This window comes from Camelus dromedarius, chromosome 34, assembly GCF_036321535.1.
Source record: "Camelus dromedarius isolate mCamDro1 chromosome 34, mCamDro1.pat, whole genome shotgun sequence".
Taxonomy (NCBI): domain Eukaryota; kingdom Metazoa; phylum Chordata; class Mammalia; order Artiodactyla; family Camelidae; genus Camelus; species Camelus dromedarius.
In genome coordinates, this window is record NC_087469.1 from 8,930,623 (window position 1) to 8,947,808 (window position 17,186).

The 17,186-nt window shown below is 43.5% G+C and overlaps 1 long non-coding RNA gene across 1 annotated transcript; it reads right to left on the reverse strand.

Moving 5' to 3' along the window:
• Window positions 1-1,807: 1,807 nt before the first annotated feature.
• LOC135319920 (uncharacterized) lies at window positions 1,808-14,608 on the reverse strand. Its single transcript, XR_010378995.1, has 3 exons — window positions 14,325-14,608; window positions 5,222-5,281; window positions 1,808-1,909 (listed from the first exon to the last, which is right to left on the reverse strand). It is a non-coding gene; the product is annotated as an uncharacterized LOC135319920 (long non-coding RNA).
• Between the last annotated feature and the right edge of the window lie 2,578 nt (window positions 14,609-17,186).

Here is a 17,186-nt window from a genome sequence, read left to right on the forward strand (position 1 = left end):
GTTAATTACAAGTATGGGGCTATTAGCCAATAAGGCTCGAACAGCAATACCAAGGAATCAGTACACTGGAACTTATCTATTAGGAACAGATCACGTTACTGACATTTGTTGAGCTTAGATTTACGAGTTAGCTTGCTAGCCCAGTAAACTGACACTAAACTTCAGATTTACGAGTTAGCCCAGCAGAACTCAGATCAGCAATCCGACACTTGTTACACTTAGATTTACGAGTTATCTTGTTAGCCCAGCCCGGCTTTTCCTTCTCAGGGACACTCTGCAGATGTCAGATCCCACTTCGGCATGACAGCCCTTCTCACACTTGAGAGAGCAGTCTGGTGACCCTCTGAGCCGACACTTCTCCCCCCTGAACACACTCGTTCCTTCACATGTTACTGGTGTGAGGCAATTTCAAGTCCTCTTACCTCCATGGGTTTCTCCAAAACCAGGCCCACGGGCATGATGATCCCCCTGAAGTGTGGGCCCCAGGCCAGGGTGCCCACAGCCATGTTTACACGGACTCTCCCTTAAGATAAAACCAACTCGTGGTTCACTGGAACTAACATCGGGCTGCTGCTAAGTTTTCCACAGAACTGAAGCAGCTGATGACAGACCAGTGGTGCTGACAGACAGGTGGGGGTTAAGCCCAGCAGAGGCAAACGTGGGTCCACCTGCACACAGCCACCGTCCAATACTCACCGGATAAGACAGGACAAATGAGAAGCTTACTGCTGTGGCCAGGAGACTCCCACATCCAGATAGGAACGTCTCTACTTCCCTCTGACCCATCTAAGGAGGGTTTCTGGAGGAGGAGGTGAAATTCTAGAAGACACGAGAAAGACAGGCAGGAAGACAGCCCAACACTTGGTCTGTCGAGGGGAGCAAGATGGGCCTCAGAGGAACATTCGGAGCAGCTGAGTGTTGAGTGCTTGTACTTTGAAGTCGGTCATGGAATCAGCTCTTCAGGTAATACCTCTGTGTCCTTGGACAGACTGCTCCCCGTCTCAGAACCTCAGTTTTGTCAAATGAGGATCATGGCTCCTCTCAGATAGAGTATTCACGTTCATTCAGTGAAACCACTTGTATAAAACATTTGGCATGGGACCTGATACACAGTGCCCACTGATAAATAGCCATGGTGATAATGATATAATTGCTAAATTTGGTTGAACAACAAACAGTGGTTTGGGCAGCTGCGGAGAGTGTTAAGACTTATGCTTTGAATCCAAAGTCCAGAGAAAAGGGTCCTTCGCTGGCAGTTTGGTAGAGAAAGCCCTGGGCTAAGACTTGGGACTCGGCTTTTATTGCTGCTCTGTTATTACTGAAAAACTTCTTCCCAGGGGCCCAGAGCTCAGCCTTCTCATCTCTGAAAATTGACATCCCTTTCAACTCGGGAGAGCCTAGAGGTCTCTAAGAAGAGAGGCTGGGCACAAGACAAGAGAGTCAACAAAGGTGACCAGGCAGTGGGGCGATCCTTGCAGAAGAGCTGAGGAACAGGGAATCTGACAGAGAGAAATGGAGTCACATCTTGAGAAAGAAGAAAATGCCACCAAAGGCTTCCCAGAAAGACAGGAACCGAAGGGTAATCAGAACCCAGAGAGACAACAAAAACAGGTGCACAGCGCAATAAATAAAAATTATGAGGAGAAACTATATACACACACACACACACACATATATATATTTTCATGGTTAAAAATAAAAAGAACACCAGGAAATAATAACTTAGATTTGCAAAGCACTTGCCTGTGTATTACTTCACTTCATTCTCAGAACACAATTGCTTTATGCAACAAGGAAGCAGAGATTCAGAGAAATAAACTTCATAAGTCAACAGCTAGGAAGGATGGAGCTTATGCTCAAATGCACATTTTCTGTCTTCACGTCTATGATCTCACCATGACAATGTCAGCTGTAATAGACAAGTATAATGGGTCATTATATTTTTTAAATTTTCTTGGCTCTCAACTGTTTTGGTCATAAAGTTTAAGATGCTAAATATGCACTTCCTTGTTAGAACCTTTATGTTTTTTTACAATTCAGAGTATTTTAAAAGGAATACTTCATTTTGATGCAATTCTTTTCCTAGCTTCATTTTTTTCAGCTGCTTCAGATGTGTTTTTACTTGAGCAGATGATAAGTGTGAAGTCATTGAAGGTGAACCCCTGCAGGTCCCCAGATTAATCTTGCTGTGTTTTGCCAACTGTCACCAAAAGATAGATGTTTATATGGTTTGCTCAGTGAAAGGGCAACGTTTTGCCTTTTAAGCTCTTTGCTTTTCCAATATGAATCACTTTTTTTAAAGATACAAAGTTATCCAGACTTTAAATCTAGCTAACATGAGAAACTTTAGCTATTTGAGCATGCAGCTCTGTTTTTCCATTTCTCCTATAGGTTATTCAGAGTTTGGAAAGAAAATATGAGCCTTTCTGCTTTTTCAGCTCTCGAAAGACTTCTCAGTTTAAAGCAAATTAATCTAAAGGAATATGATTATTTTTCTTTATGCACAGGTGTAGTAAGATATTGAATAATCACATTTGCAAAGCACTTTCTCTGTTTATCTTCTCTAGCCCTTACGACAGCCCTCCGAGGTAGACATGATAGGTAACAATTTGGCAAAAGCCCAGAGAGGTGCCAAGGCTCCTGGCTGGTGGCTTGGCTGAGTTTGGCTGCAGTCAAAGCGCCTCCAACTCTGTGCACTTCACGTTACATTGGTACATCCCAAACAGCTTTGGGGGTCCTTAATAGCTATGATCAACATAAAATTCATGCAGATATGAACACTTCCCTTGAAACCATCCTTATTTCCAGTCTATAGCACTTCTTAGGGGAAAATGCATATTGACGCAGGTCCAGACCTGGCTTGGCTCCTTCTCAGAAGTGGAAATTTGACCAAATCACTTCGCTTTCGCTCTCTCACCTGTGATCCAGCAATGATAAGGTCCACTCTGCCTGCCCCTCAGAGAGCAAATGAGACCGTGAGATGGCTCTTGTGAAACGCTTCAGTACTTCAAGGACACCTGACATTATTACTATAAGCTTAAAACTCTATGTAAACAGATCTCCCTACAGTTTACCTTCGCTCTTGGATGTGCCCTTTTTAACACATCAGAATTCAGTTCAGCCTTCCAAGCTTTATAGGTTCATATTGGGTGTTTTTTTCAGCTTTAGTTTTCCCACACTGAGAGGTCCTGATGTTTCTAGCAGTTCCTGATGGAGACCCTTAATCACAGAAGCACCATGTGAAGGCCACTACACAGGGCAGGACAAGGTTTCCAGTTAATTCCCAAATCCTCCCTGAAGACCTCCAGATTCTCCTGGCCTTTGTGCTGCGACTGCCCTTTGGACCACCCACTAGTAGGCTGCATCCAATACTGTCCATGGGAACTTTTGGATCCCTTTCTTGAGTCAAAACAGAAGGCGCAGGACCCACGATCTTAAGGCTAGTGCATGGACTGTTTGGCTGAGATGTGTTCCCTTCCATTTACCAAATCAAAGCCTTCTCACTTTGCCCCTGAAATCTGGCTTAATTTTTATATATCTATAAACAACTATTTGCTGTGCACCTGTCATGTACCAGGTACTACTCAGGCCAGCATTGTGCCTGCCCTCACAAATCTCACCCTTTCACAAGGAGCCTCACTCCCCTCCATCCTCGTCCTCCTCACCTTAGGACTTTGCTACCAGAAAAAGAATAACTAATACATATTGAACCTTCTTGATGTGAGGTGTCTGAGTTAATTGCCACACCAGCCCCAACCCAAGAGCCATTCAAGAGCCCCCCAGAGTTCCGCATTAGAACAAAAGACACTCCATCACCCAGGAAATTAAGAGTTTTAGGAGCTCTGTGTCAAGAACCAAGGTCAAAGACTATTAAAACAGAAGATTCTCCTGGAGTCCTGTTTACAAGGGTTTTAGGAGCCCTATGACAGGAACTGGGGGGAGTAGAGACCGATACATTTCTTCTTATTTCACAATGTTATTTCATTCATTTTGGACAATATTTACCTGAATTACCTGAATTAATTGTCGGCATTTAAAAACCTAAGTCTGGTCTCCCTTCCAAGATTGGCCAATATGTTGCCTATAATATGCACTCAATAAATATTCACTAAGTGACTGATACAATTCTTCTGCACCCCCTCACAATGTCTAGCACAAATCTAAGCAATCAGTTAGTCAGTCAACAAGTCTTTATTGAATCTCTACTATGCACCTATCAGAAGTTGCTTAACAAGATTGCTTCCACTGCCCTTCCCACGGCAAAGGGAAATTACTATGAGTAGGATGCACCTCATCGGGTTTTGTGAGTAAGAACGGAGACGGTGTGCGTAGAGCTGGGCACAGACCAAGTGCTCAGTGGATGTTTGCAGTCAGACTCACAGAATCTCAGAACTGGAAGAACCTCAGAAATCCTCTTTCCTGAATCATTCTCTTAAACTTCTGATCACAGGGTAACCCTCTGACATCTTGTGGCAGAGGCTTTGAGAGGCCAGGAGTCTAAAGACCCACTTCCTGCCTTTGGCCTTTCCTCCCAGGCCTCCACCTGCACCTCGGAGTCTGAAGGCTGCCTAAGGCTTCTTTGGTTCCACACCAAACCACAGGCCCTGCTATCCCAAGTTCATTGCTTCAAGGCTAAACACAAGGCCAACCAGCCAGCCGTCCTCAGCTCCATGGCCCCACCTGCTCTGGGTTCCAATTTTGGGGAGAGGAGTGAGGGAGACCAGAGAGCCCTCCTGAGACACCAGTGTCCCCTATTCCTCTTAGCGCTGGGTGCCCTGGCTTTCCACTTGCCCCGATCATCTGGAAGAGCCAGTTCTCCCAGTCTTCACTGGGCCAAGGCTGGTGTGATGCAATGTGGCCCACATCATCAGCCCCAAGTTTAGCATAATTATCCACATGTGTGGATGACACACACAGAGGGGCTAACGAAGGGAATTACCCCAGGCAGGGTGACAGAGCCCAGTGACTAAGAAAATGCTTTGTTCTAGCTGTAGAGAGCTGGAGAGAAATTTCCAGTGGGCCCACCTGGGCCTGGATCGTGGATACCCTTCCCAGGAGATCTCCCACAGCATCCGGGGGAGGGGGGGGTGAGCTCCATGGGGATGGAATCCCAGAGGTGGGTGGGGCATGTACCTAGATGTCTGCATCAATTGTGCATTTCCAGAATAGTGTCCCGTCCAGATACACAGGCACAGTGACCAGCTCACAGGGCATGTCTCACCTGATTTGTCTCTCCTAAGAGCCAGGAAGTGATCAGAAGAAGCAGATTCATTCATTCGTCCTACAAAAAAATTTTAACAGCTTTATTAACATAGCATTCACAACCTGTATAATTCATTCACTTACAGGGTACAATTACATAGCTTTTAATAGTCAGTGAGTTATGCTACATCATCAGAATCAATTTTAAAACATTTTCATCACCCCAAAAAGAAACACCCCACCCATTAGCAGTCACTCTCCATTTCTTCCCAGCTTCCCTCCCCCAGTCATAGGCAACCAGTAATCTACTTTCTGTCTTGATAGATTGCCTATTCTGGACATTTCGTATAAATGGAATCACACGGTGTGTGGTCTTTTGTGACTGACTTCTTTCACTCATCATAGTATTTTCAAGGTTCACTCATGCTGTAGCTTGTATCAATACTTCATTCCTTTTTAATATTCCATTGCATGGTTCTTTCATATTGAATTTGTCCATTCATCAGTTGATGGGCATTTGGGTTATTTCTACTTTTTGGCAATTGTCAATGATGCTGTTACAAACATTTATATACAAGTTTTTGTGTGGACACATATTTACAATTCTTTTGGGTATATAATCAAGATTGGAATTGCTGGGTCATATGATAACTGTGTTTAACCTTTTAAGGTACTTTTACACAAGTAATTTTGAGAGTTTCCTATGTGCTAGGCCTGGGCTGGGTGCTGGGGATTTTGAACAAACCCGGTGAAAAAGTCTGAACAAATTCTAGTGAAGAAAACAGATGAGGTTCCTGTCCTTATGGAGCTCAAATTCTAATAAGACATGAAGTAAGCAAGAGAAAGTAAATACACAAAATCATTTCACACAGCAATAGAAAGAAAACCGATGATACGGAGCAGCGTGAGGAGGCTGATTTGGATGGTGCCATCAGGAAAGACCCTGGATGATGAGAAAGAGCCGGTCAGGCAAAGAATCAGAGGCAGTGCTCCAGGCAGAAGGAAGAGCTCAGCCAGTTTGAGGAACAGAAAAGAGAGCAGCATCATGGGAGCAGAATAAGCAAAGGAAAAAGGTAGTCCAAGGTCTGGAGGCCACAAGCAGAGGTCTAAGTTTTATTCTAAGAACAATGAAAAGCCATTGTGTTCTTTTAAAGTAAGTGGTGCGGGACAGTGGGGGGGGGGGGGGGGCGCAGATAGTGGCATGATCTGGTTATTATTTTTTTAATCCAGTATAGCGAAGTATAACTGGTGTACAACAAACTTCACTTTTCTAAAGTATGAAATTTGATGAGCTTTGAAAAATATTACAGTTGCATAATTGCTACTGCATTCAAAGTGTACAGTATTTCCATCTCCCCAAACATTGCTTTCATGCCTTTTCTCAGTCAATCCTCTGTCCACACTCCCAGTCCCTGAACCTCAGATTGATTTTTTGCATCTTTTGAGAGTATCATATAAATGTAATCATAAATATGCACTCCTTAATGGATGGCTTCTTTTAGTCAGCATAATATTTTTGAGATTTATTCATATTGGCAGATAGTAATAGTCTGTTCTTTTTTATTGTTAGTGATATTCCATTATATGGATATGCCACCATTTGTTTGTCCCTTTATTAGTTGATTGACATTTGGATTGTTTCCACTTTGGGGTTATTACGAATAAAGCTTCTGTGAATATTCTTATACATCTTGGCGGGAAGATGTTTTCATTTCTCTTGAGTATAAATATCTAGGAGTGGAATTGCTGGGTCACACAGTAAATTTATGTTTAACTTTATAAGAAATACTAAACTGTTTTCCAAAGTGGTTGCACCATCTTTGTAGCCCCACCAGCAACGTATGAGAGTTCCAGTTGCTCTGCATCCTCACTCACACTTGACATTGTCAGACTTTTAAAATTTTAGCTCTTCTAGTGAGTGGGTAGTAGTATTTCAATGTGGTTTCAATTTGCATTTTTCTGATATCTAATGATGTTGAGTATCATTTCCTGTGCTTGTTGGCCATTTCCATACCTTCTTTACTGCAGTGTTTATTCAAATCTTTATCGAGTCCTCTCCTTTTTATCGAGTTGTTTGTCTCTTTATTATTGTGCTATAAGAGTTCTCAATATATTCTGAACATGTTTTGCACACTCCGGATATATGTTTTCATATATCTTCTTCAATCTGTAGCTTATTGTTCTATTTTATAAACAGTGTCTTTTAAAGAACAGAAGTTTTTATTTTTGATGAAATTCAATATTTATCAGTTTTTCCCTTTATGGTTATCATGACTTATCTAAAAATATTTTCCTTACTATTCAGTGATAAAAAGAATAAAATAATGCCATTTGCAGCAACATGGATGGACCTGGAGATCATCATTCTAAGTGAAGTAAGCCAGAAAGAGAAAGAAAAATACCATATGATATCACTCATATGTGGAATCTAAAAAAAAAAAAGACACAAATGAACTTATTTACAAAACAGAAACAGACTCACAGACATAGAAAACAAACTTATGGTTACCAGTGGGGGAAGGAGGTGGGAAGGGATAAATTGGGAGTTTGAGATTTGCAGATATGAACTAATATATAAAATATATAGTTTATATAAAATAAATAAACAACAAGTTTCTTCTGTATAGCACAGGGAACTATATTCAACACCCTATAACGAAAAAGAACATGAAAATGAATATATGTATGTATATGTATGACAGAAACATTATGCTGTACCCCAGAAATTGATAGAACATTGTAAACTGACTATACTACAATAAAAAAAAATTAGAAATAAAAATCTTTTCCTGACTCAAGAGATTTTTCTCCTATTTTTCTCTAGAATTTTTACAGTTTTAGCTTTATGTTTAGATCTATAATACATTTCAAGTTAATGTTTGCGTTTGGTGTGAGGTAAGGGTCAAGGTCAGTTTTTTTCATTACGTCCAGTTGTTCCAGTACCATTGTTGAAAAGGCTCTCTTTTCCCCACTGAATTACCTTAGCACTTTTTGCCAAAAACTCAACCAACCATACATATGTTGGTCTATTTCTGTCCCCACAGAGCACATTACTGTCTGAAGCAGGGAGCTATGTACCAGCTTCGGACCTCAGAAAAAAAGGAATGAAATTAGGGCCTCCAGGCAGCCACATGGTCCCTGGGCTGGGTTATGCCCAGGACCTACCTGGGGAGGAGGCACACACTAAAAGTGGTCTCTACTGAGAAGAAGGAGAGGGACAGACTCCAGGGGCACAGTGCCTGGCCCTGGCCCCAGCAAAGGGCACATTTGAACCTAGAGATCTCTTTCAACTTCTTTCCTGGGAACTGAGAGAGGCTGGGGGAGGGGAAGGCCAAGACAGAGGAGGGACAGAGGAATGGATCTCATGGATTGATCCAGGCCTAGTGGGCATGGCTGGATGGAATTAGCATAAGGAATCCAGGCAGTCAGAGGTAGAAAGGCCAAGAGAGCCACAAAGGGAGAAGGAGGAAGAGGGAGGAGAAGGGAGCCCTGCTGTCGTCAGCAGGAGTAACAGTGGCAACAGGGCCAGCACTTGGAGCTTGGGGACAGATGAACACGTGGGTCCAGGTATAACACTCACTGCAGAGGAGGATCAGACCAGCAGAGAGGACTTTAGATTCTTAAAGCAGTGGTTCCCCATCCTGGCCTTAGACCAACGTCAGTGATAACTGGGCCTCACCCCAACCAAACCTCTGGAAGTGAAGCTGATCATTGGTAATTTTGAACAGCTTCCTCGGTACCTTCTCTTCTCATTCAGCTTCTTCTTACAGAGGAGGAAACTGAGAAGCAGAGCTGGGCAGAGGCTTGAACTAGGATAAGTGACCATCCTGGTTTGCCCAGGACTCAGGGGGTTCCCGGGACTTGGGACTTTCAGTTCTAAAACCAGGACAGTCCCAGAACATGGGACTTTCAGAGCCCAAACTGGGAAAGTCCCAAGTAAACCGGGACGAGTTGGTCATCCTAACTAAAACATTTACCAACCCAGTTTTCAGTAGCTCTTTCCACTTAAAATGATAGACTAGGTGATCAGTGAACACTGGACGACCAACTGGGTATCTTGCTGTTTGATCAAAATCATAATGTAGCAGAGCTTTTGTTTCTAGCTGCCCCAGAGGACATGACCTCCCTCAAATTCAAGTACAAAGCAGTCAATCAGCCTCTGTGGGGAGGGAAGCCAGGTGGTCTCAGGAGAAGCCACAACCAGCTTTGCTCAGACATGTTACCATGTTGGCTTCCTGCCTCCTTGGGGTGAAGAAGGGGCTTCTTTCCTGCCTAAAGTCCCCTAGGACAAACTTTCACGTCATCATGTACCTCTCCTCTGTAGCTATCACAGTAGTAATTCTGTATGTGTGTGATAATTTGATGTCTGTCAAAATTTAAACTCAGTGAGGACAGGGGCCATGTCTGTTTCATTATTGCATCTTGGTACCTAGCACAGTATCTGGTGTCTGGCACATAGTTGTCATAGCAACAAGTGAAGGAATGAATGAATAATGAATATCACTACCTATACCTGTGCCCAGGGAGTGACACTGCCTTACATCCTTCTATCACTGGGAGACTTCACACCAGTAGGAGCTATGGGTTAAGTCCTTGCCTAGGGGTCCCCCCACCCAGTTACGATAAATGTAATTCATCATCTGAAATATAGAGAAACGGGATGATAACCTAGGGCAGTGATGGCCTTGAAGAAAGGCCTCTCTTTGCTACCTGCTTCCTGAGACATGGCTGCCTCTGAAAGCAGAGATGAGGATTACCTTCAAGTCCAATCCATGTACCTCCCTGATTCAGTAACCTCTGACATCTTTATTAGTATCTGTGACATTCAGGGCTTGCCAGGCAGGGCCTCTGTCACATTCCTGGTACCTCATTGTAGATTGCCCCCAGATTTATCATCATCATCATTATCATCACCATCATCACTGTATCTTTATCAAACATCCCTGTGTTCCAGCCACGGTGCTGAATGTTGGGGAAGTGGTGGCTCGGGTAGGAGCTGATCAGATAACAGTAATGAATAAGACATCATTCCTGTTCTAGCACTTTTCACCATTCATCTGGTTGGAGAGATAAGATATTACTTAGAAAAAGCTTATCAGACCATAAGGCAGTTTGTAACAAATGCCAGCAACGTCTGAGTGGTGCCCAATTTCAAAGGAGGGAGAGTACAAGATAGAACTGTGAGTTGGGCTGGACTCGGTGTTCCATAGTGTCATCCACACCCCCCATTTTCCCTTTCAGACACCAGTCTTTGGCCCTCACTCCCAACCTCCACTCCAAACGCAGAAGGAAACAGGACAGGGGTGTCTTTGTGGAAATGCTTGCAAAGTCCCTCCAGACCAGGCACTCATGAGAATGTTGATGAACATCCAATGAATGAATGAGTCAAGAAGTGCACCCCCAGTGGCACCCTCACCTCAGATGTAACAAGGTGATATAGCAGTCCTGGGCCTCACCCCACTGAGCCTGGTGAGGAGCAGCCAAATGATGAAGTCTCCTGGTGAATCATTTCCTGGGAAGTGGCCTGGAGAATAAACCTCCCCGTTTGCTCGCTTAGCCTTCTAGGACAAACTTGGTTTAGGGTGCCACCTGCTGACACCCCTAGGAAAGGCTCTTTGGCTTACCACCTGCTTCCCTACTTGGGCCAATCTGAATCATCAAGGCAGGGGACCACTAGAAACCAGGGCCCCAAGGTCCTAGTTCCCCCAAATAGCCGAATCAACCGCCTTCCAGTACCCCTCCTATTATCCTCCTGTATGGTCTCAGCCATGAGCATCCTCTTAAGGGAAAATGCCACCTGTATGTCAGCTTCTTATACATCCCTAAAGCATTCCATTGCCTGGAGTTACCCAGCCCATGTATGTGGGGGTCCAGGGTCATTCCCCACACCTCCAAGGATTATGGAGGGGACTTACGTCTCCCTGAGTTACCTTTAGATCTGCATTCTTTCTTCCGCTGATGTCGGAACTCTTGCTCGTTGCTTTGGGTTTTACACCCTATTCACATGCTGCTCTTTCCCAGCACCACGTGCCCCACCAGCCAACACTCCAGTCTCTTTGCTCCCCAAAGTGCCACCTACTAAAATCTGTGCCTGCAGCACACTTTACAGAAGGTATAGAGTTAAAAGGGAGGAATCAAGGGGGGGCTTGCATGGTCAAATAACTCAACACTGAGCAAGAGATGGAGTGGGTGGGGGTGGGGGTGGTTGGCTAAGGTTGCCATGATGCCATTTATAGCCCCAATGTTATCGTGAGAAGACAGGCTCCAAGACAGCTCAGGTCAGTTCTGGACAAAAATTCTTCACAGACAGAGAGACAACGGCTCTGCCCCCATGAAGCTTACATTCAAGTGGAGGGAGGTGAACAATAACCAAGCGACTAGTAAATAAGTAGGTGACTTCTGTAGGGAGTGGCTGGTGGAAAAGAAGGGAGGCAGCTGCATAAAACGATGTCAAGAATGATTTTCCAAGGAGGTGACAGGTGAGCCAAGACCTGAGTGGTGAGGTGATAGAGAGGGGAGGAGAGGAGTGAACAGCGAGGAAGAGAAGGGAAAAAGAGTCAAAGTAATGTCTTTCACCTTTGGAGTGAAGGGTCAAAAAGAGACCCCAAAAGCAAAGTATCCAATGTGACCTTAAAGGACATGAATTCCAACATATAAGTTCAAAATTGTGTGTGCACTGAGGGGTACAGTGCGGTCGCTCATTTTCAGTAAATTGTTCATACTCATGGATTTTTTTTTTTTTGCAAGGGAGTTTTTACTTTTGTTTCTGTTTTGGTTTTGGTGGAAATCAAGGGAAGAAGTGAGACTGTCACTCATGGAGCAGAATAGAAAACACACATATGGAAACAGAAGCCCATGGGTAAAGGCAGGTGTGAGCTCACAGGTCCCCCTGGGAACTCCTCGTGAGCAGGGCTTCAAACCACAGCTGGTTTGGGACTTGGGGCTTAAGCTCATCTTCGCTAGATCCCAAGGAGCAGGGGTATGATTCCCAACAAGTTCACTGCATATTCATAAGCACTTTCCCTCTGACGCCTCATTTGAGCCTTGTACTTAGGTACACTGTTATTCCCACATGATAGATGAGGACACTAAGGCTAAGAGAGGTTAAGTAATGTGCTGAAGATTATATAACTCATAAATGGGAGACAGAATTTGAATTCAAGTCTAATTCTAATCCATGCCCTGAGCCATACTCTCCATATGACATATAGGAATGAATTTTTTAATGAATGTTCCTTCTGCCCTCTCACCCCAACTCTTAGACATGCAGAGACACAAGCAATTCCTCACTCCTTTGACTCCCCCAGAGCAGTTGGTCTGTTGGAATTTGAAAGAGACCTCAACTACACAGAGCAGTGACTCTCTCAATGCAATCCCTAACAAAACACCAATAGCATTTTTTTCCCCACAGAACTAGAATGAATAATTTAAAAATTTGTATGGAAACACAAAAGACTCCAAAACAATCTTGAGAAAGAAGAAGAGAGCTGGAGGAATCACACGTCCTGATTTTAGACTCTACCACAAAGCTACAGCAATCAAAGCGGTATGGTACTGGCTCAAAAACAGACGCATAGGTCAATGGAACAGAATGCAGAGCCCAGATATAAACCCACACACTTATGGTCAATTCATCTACAACAAAGGAGGCAAGAATATATAATGGAGAAAAGACAATCTTTTCAATAAGCAGTACTGGGAAAACTGGACAGCTACATGTAAAAGAATGAAATTAGAACATTCTCTAACACCATGTACCAAAACAAACTCAAAATGGATTAAAGACCTAAATGAAGGACTCGATGCTATAAAACTCCCAGAGGAAAACATAGGCAGAACGCTCTTTGACATAAATTGTAGCAATCTTTTTATGGATCCACCTCCTAAAGTAAAGGAAACAAAAGCAAAAATAAATAAATGGGACCTAATGAAACTTAAAAGCTTTTGCACAGCCAAGGAAACCATTGACAAAATGAAAAGACAGCCAACTGAATGGGAGAAAATATTTGCAAATGATATAACTGATAAGGGATTAATATTCAACAATATAAAAAGCTCACACAACCCAACATCAGGAAAACAAGCAACCTGATTAAAAAATAAGCAGAAGAACTGAATAGATATTTTACCAAAGAGGACATACAGGTGGCCAACAGGCACATGAAAAGACGCTCAACATCACTAATCACAAGGGAAATGCAAATCAAAACCACGATGAGATCTCACCTCACAGCGGTCAGATTGTCTGTCATCAGAAAGAACACGAATAACAAATGCTGGTGAGGATGTGGAGAAGAGGGAACCCTCCTACATTGTTGATGGGAATGTAAATTTTTGCATCCACTGTGGAAAACAGTATGGAGGTTTCTCAAAAAACACAAAAATAGAACAACCATAAGACCCATCAATTTCGTTTCTGGGTATAGATCCAAAAAAAACTCCCAAAACACTGTTTTGAAAAGATATGTGCACCCCAATGTTCATAGCTGTATTATTTACAATTGCCAAAGTGTCAAAGCAACCTAAGTATTCATCAACAGATGAATGCATAAAGATGACGTCTCACACACACACACACACACACACAATGGAATCCTACTCAGTCATAAAAGAGAATGACATTTTGCCATTTACAGCAACATGGATGGACTTGGAGGGCATTATACTCTGAAATAAGTCAGAGAAAGACAAACACTGTATGATATCACTTATACGTAGAATTTAAAAAATACAACAAACTAGTGAATATAACAAAGAAGAAGTAGACTCACAGATACAGAGAATAAATTGGTGGTTACCAGTGGGGAGAGGGAAGTGGGGAGGGGCACTATAGGGGGAGGGGATTAAGAAGTTCAAACTATTCGGTATACAATAAACCTCAAGAATATATTGTACAACGTGGGGAACAGAACCAATATTTTATAATAACTATAAATGGATTTTATCTGCTTAGAGTTTATAACTTACATAACTTTGAAACCATGAGTATATAACCTTATAACCTTGGAGTTTATAACCATAACCTTTAAAAATTGTGAATCACTCCATTGCACATTTGTAACATATTGTACAACAACTATACTTTTGTTTAAAAAAAAAACAAAAAAAGCAGTCGTTCTCACCTGGCAACATTTGGCCATGTCTGGAGTCACTTTTGGTTGTCACAGCTGGGCTGGTGGTGGTGGTGGTGGCAAGCATCTAGTCGACAGAGGCCAGGATGATGCTAAACATTCAAAATGCATGGGACAGGAGCCACAACAAAGGCTTATTCAAACCAAAATGTCACTCTTGCTGAGGCTGAGAAACTCCGATGTAGAAGATGTCATCCAGGAAAGCCACTAGCTGGCCAGCTTGACATTATCTTGATGAATTAACCTCAGTCAGGAGGCTAGTTTCTCAGCTTGCTGAACCTGGAACCAAGATTTCATGAATTCTCTGAGATGATAAGTTTCTGAAGAAATGATTTACATCAAGCACCAAAAAAAAAAAAAAAAAGGCGTAAGAACTGGAATTTTTTTCATTTTCGAAGCAGATGGACTCCACAAACAAAACAAAACAAAACACAAGGACTCTCCCCACTACTCGTAGGTGCTCCTGCAACAAACCCTAGCAAAGCTAAAGGAGGAACGTGCAGAGAAACCTCAAATCCACTCGGAGCCCTGGGGTATGTGCTCTCCTTCCCCAGCAGGCAGGGGAGGAAGACTCCTGGGCCCTTACGCACAGCTGGGCACCACTCATCCAGGGCTGCTGCACTGGCACCTGGGAACAGATATCGGAAGCAGCCCTGCTAGAAAGATCCAGACCTGGAGATAATCTGAGAACCACAGGGACAAAGTCAAAGGGAAAGAGCCTAGGAATGAGGCCAGATAGTACCCACGTGAGCCCAGTGAATTCTCCAAAGTTGCGCTCAGTAGTTCACCACAAGGAAACTCAACAGTCATACAGTCTAGATTTTGTCATCAGCATAGAAATGAATTTTCCCCTGCCCCAAAGCAAACCCTCAGAAAACCAACTGCTCATTCAATTTGGAGGGAATCCCCGCAGAGGAATGAATAGACTTTGCTTTCCTTCTAAAGAGCCTTCCTCACCGTGGGACTGACAAGCTAGATCCTTTCTAGAAAGATCTTAGTCCTGCATACAGGCGAGATTGCGTCTCAGTCTCAGGGAGATCTGGATTCCACTGCCAACCTCCATCCTCACTCACTGAGCTTCCTCCTGCCAGCAGGTTGGCCAGGTTGTGGTGAGTCTTTTTCAGCTGGAAGCCAACAGGTCTCCTGGTTTGACCTGGGATGTGCTGAGTTTCTAGTTTAGCTCACCAAAGGCTCTCGGTTCCCTCGTTCAACCAATGCTAGTTCACGGGGCCTCCTGTCCCTTTTGCTGTGGCCCTGTGCCAGCTCACCTGGCACTTCCTACACGGCAATGGTTCCCTGAGCAAGTGTACCACCGTGCCTCCCCTCCCCTCGTCTCGGGGTGGCAACTCTCAGTGTGGGCAAAATTGAGATTGAGTCCCAGCGGCACCCCATACAGGCTGTGTGACCCTGGGGGATGGCTTCCACCTCCCCAAGACAAAGTTCCCTCAGATGTAAATCAGGGCTACAAAAGGCGATCTCTAGGATTAATGAAGGAATGTGGAAGGAGTGCCTGGCAGAGGGGAGCACTGGGTAAATGTCAGCTCTCATCTGAGCTGTCACCTCGCACAGGGCATGGCAGCGGTGGGTAAAAGTGGGTAAAAACAGGACTTCCACCATGGGGTAGTCGGGAGGGTGAAATGAGTTAATTCACGTCAGTGCTTTGAACAGTGTCCGCCTCCTGGTTTCATAATAGTCACACCGTGCTGCCCGCATCGCCTGTGCCCAGCCCGTGCTGCCCGCATTGCATCTGGACTCGGGGACTCAGTGTGGAACTCCTTGTTCACGGCTCGTTTCCTGCACACGTGATTGTCCAACCAGTGAGGATCCGAGACTCTGGGCGGGCAGAAAGGAAAGCGCCACTCAGGGTGGAGCCCGAGCCCAGAGGTCAGCTCTGGCACTGTGTGACCCCGGCAGGCTACTCAGCCTTTCAGCTCCTTCATCTGAAAAGTGAGGTGATGGCATCGCCCCCCTTCCTGACCAGCACTGGCCAACAGAAATAGAACCTGAGCCGCAAATACAAGCTGCCTATACGCAACTTATAAAAACTGCAGTGGCCATATTATCAAGTGTAAAAAGCAAATGACAAAATTCATCTTCATATATTTCATTTAACACAAGATTATCATTTCAACGTGTAATCAATAAACAAAATTAAGGGGATTTTTATATTCTTTTTTTTTTAATACCAAGTTTTTGAAATCCAGCATGTATTTTATACACACAGCACATCTCAGTTCAGACTAATCAGATTTCGGGTACTCAGTGGCCGCATGTGGGGAGTTGAACCACACTGAACAGTGCGGCTTTTGGAGGTTATAAAAATTAAATGAGCTGATGGAGGTAAATTAGCTAGTCCCAAGTAAGTGCATGGTGTAGGTCGGTGTTCTTACTTCACCACGTGGAACAGTGCACAGGGGGACCCTCTGAATAAATAATTATGTGTCAAAGTCTTTTTTTAATGTTTATCTTTTTTTGTTTGTTTATCATAGAATTTAAACTCTTTCAATTCTGTCTGTGTATTTTGACATTCACAAAATAACAGAGTCCTAACCTCTCTATAAAATGAATATAAATCTTTCAAAATAATGAACACAATTTATAAATTTGTGTGTGCGTATGTATATTGCTGTGGACATCAGGCAATATTAGATGTTGATTGCATATATATTCGTGTCATATTTAGTTAAATTATAAGCACGTTTTAAAAAATTGAATAGCCAGTGACCAGGCTATGTTTATTGTCCTTTGTAGAAATTACTGTTCCTTACTGACAGCCATATGCAGAATAGATAAACAAGATTATACTGTATCACACAGGGAAAGATATACAAGATCCTGTGGTAGCTCACAGCG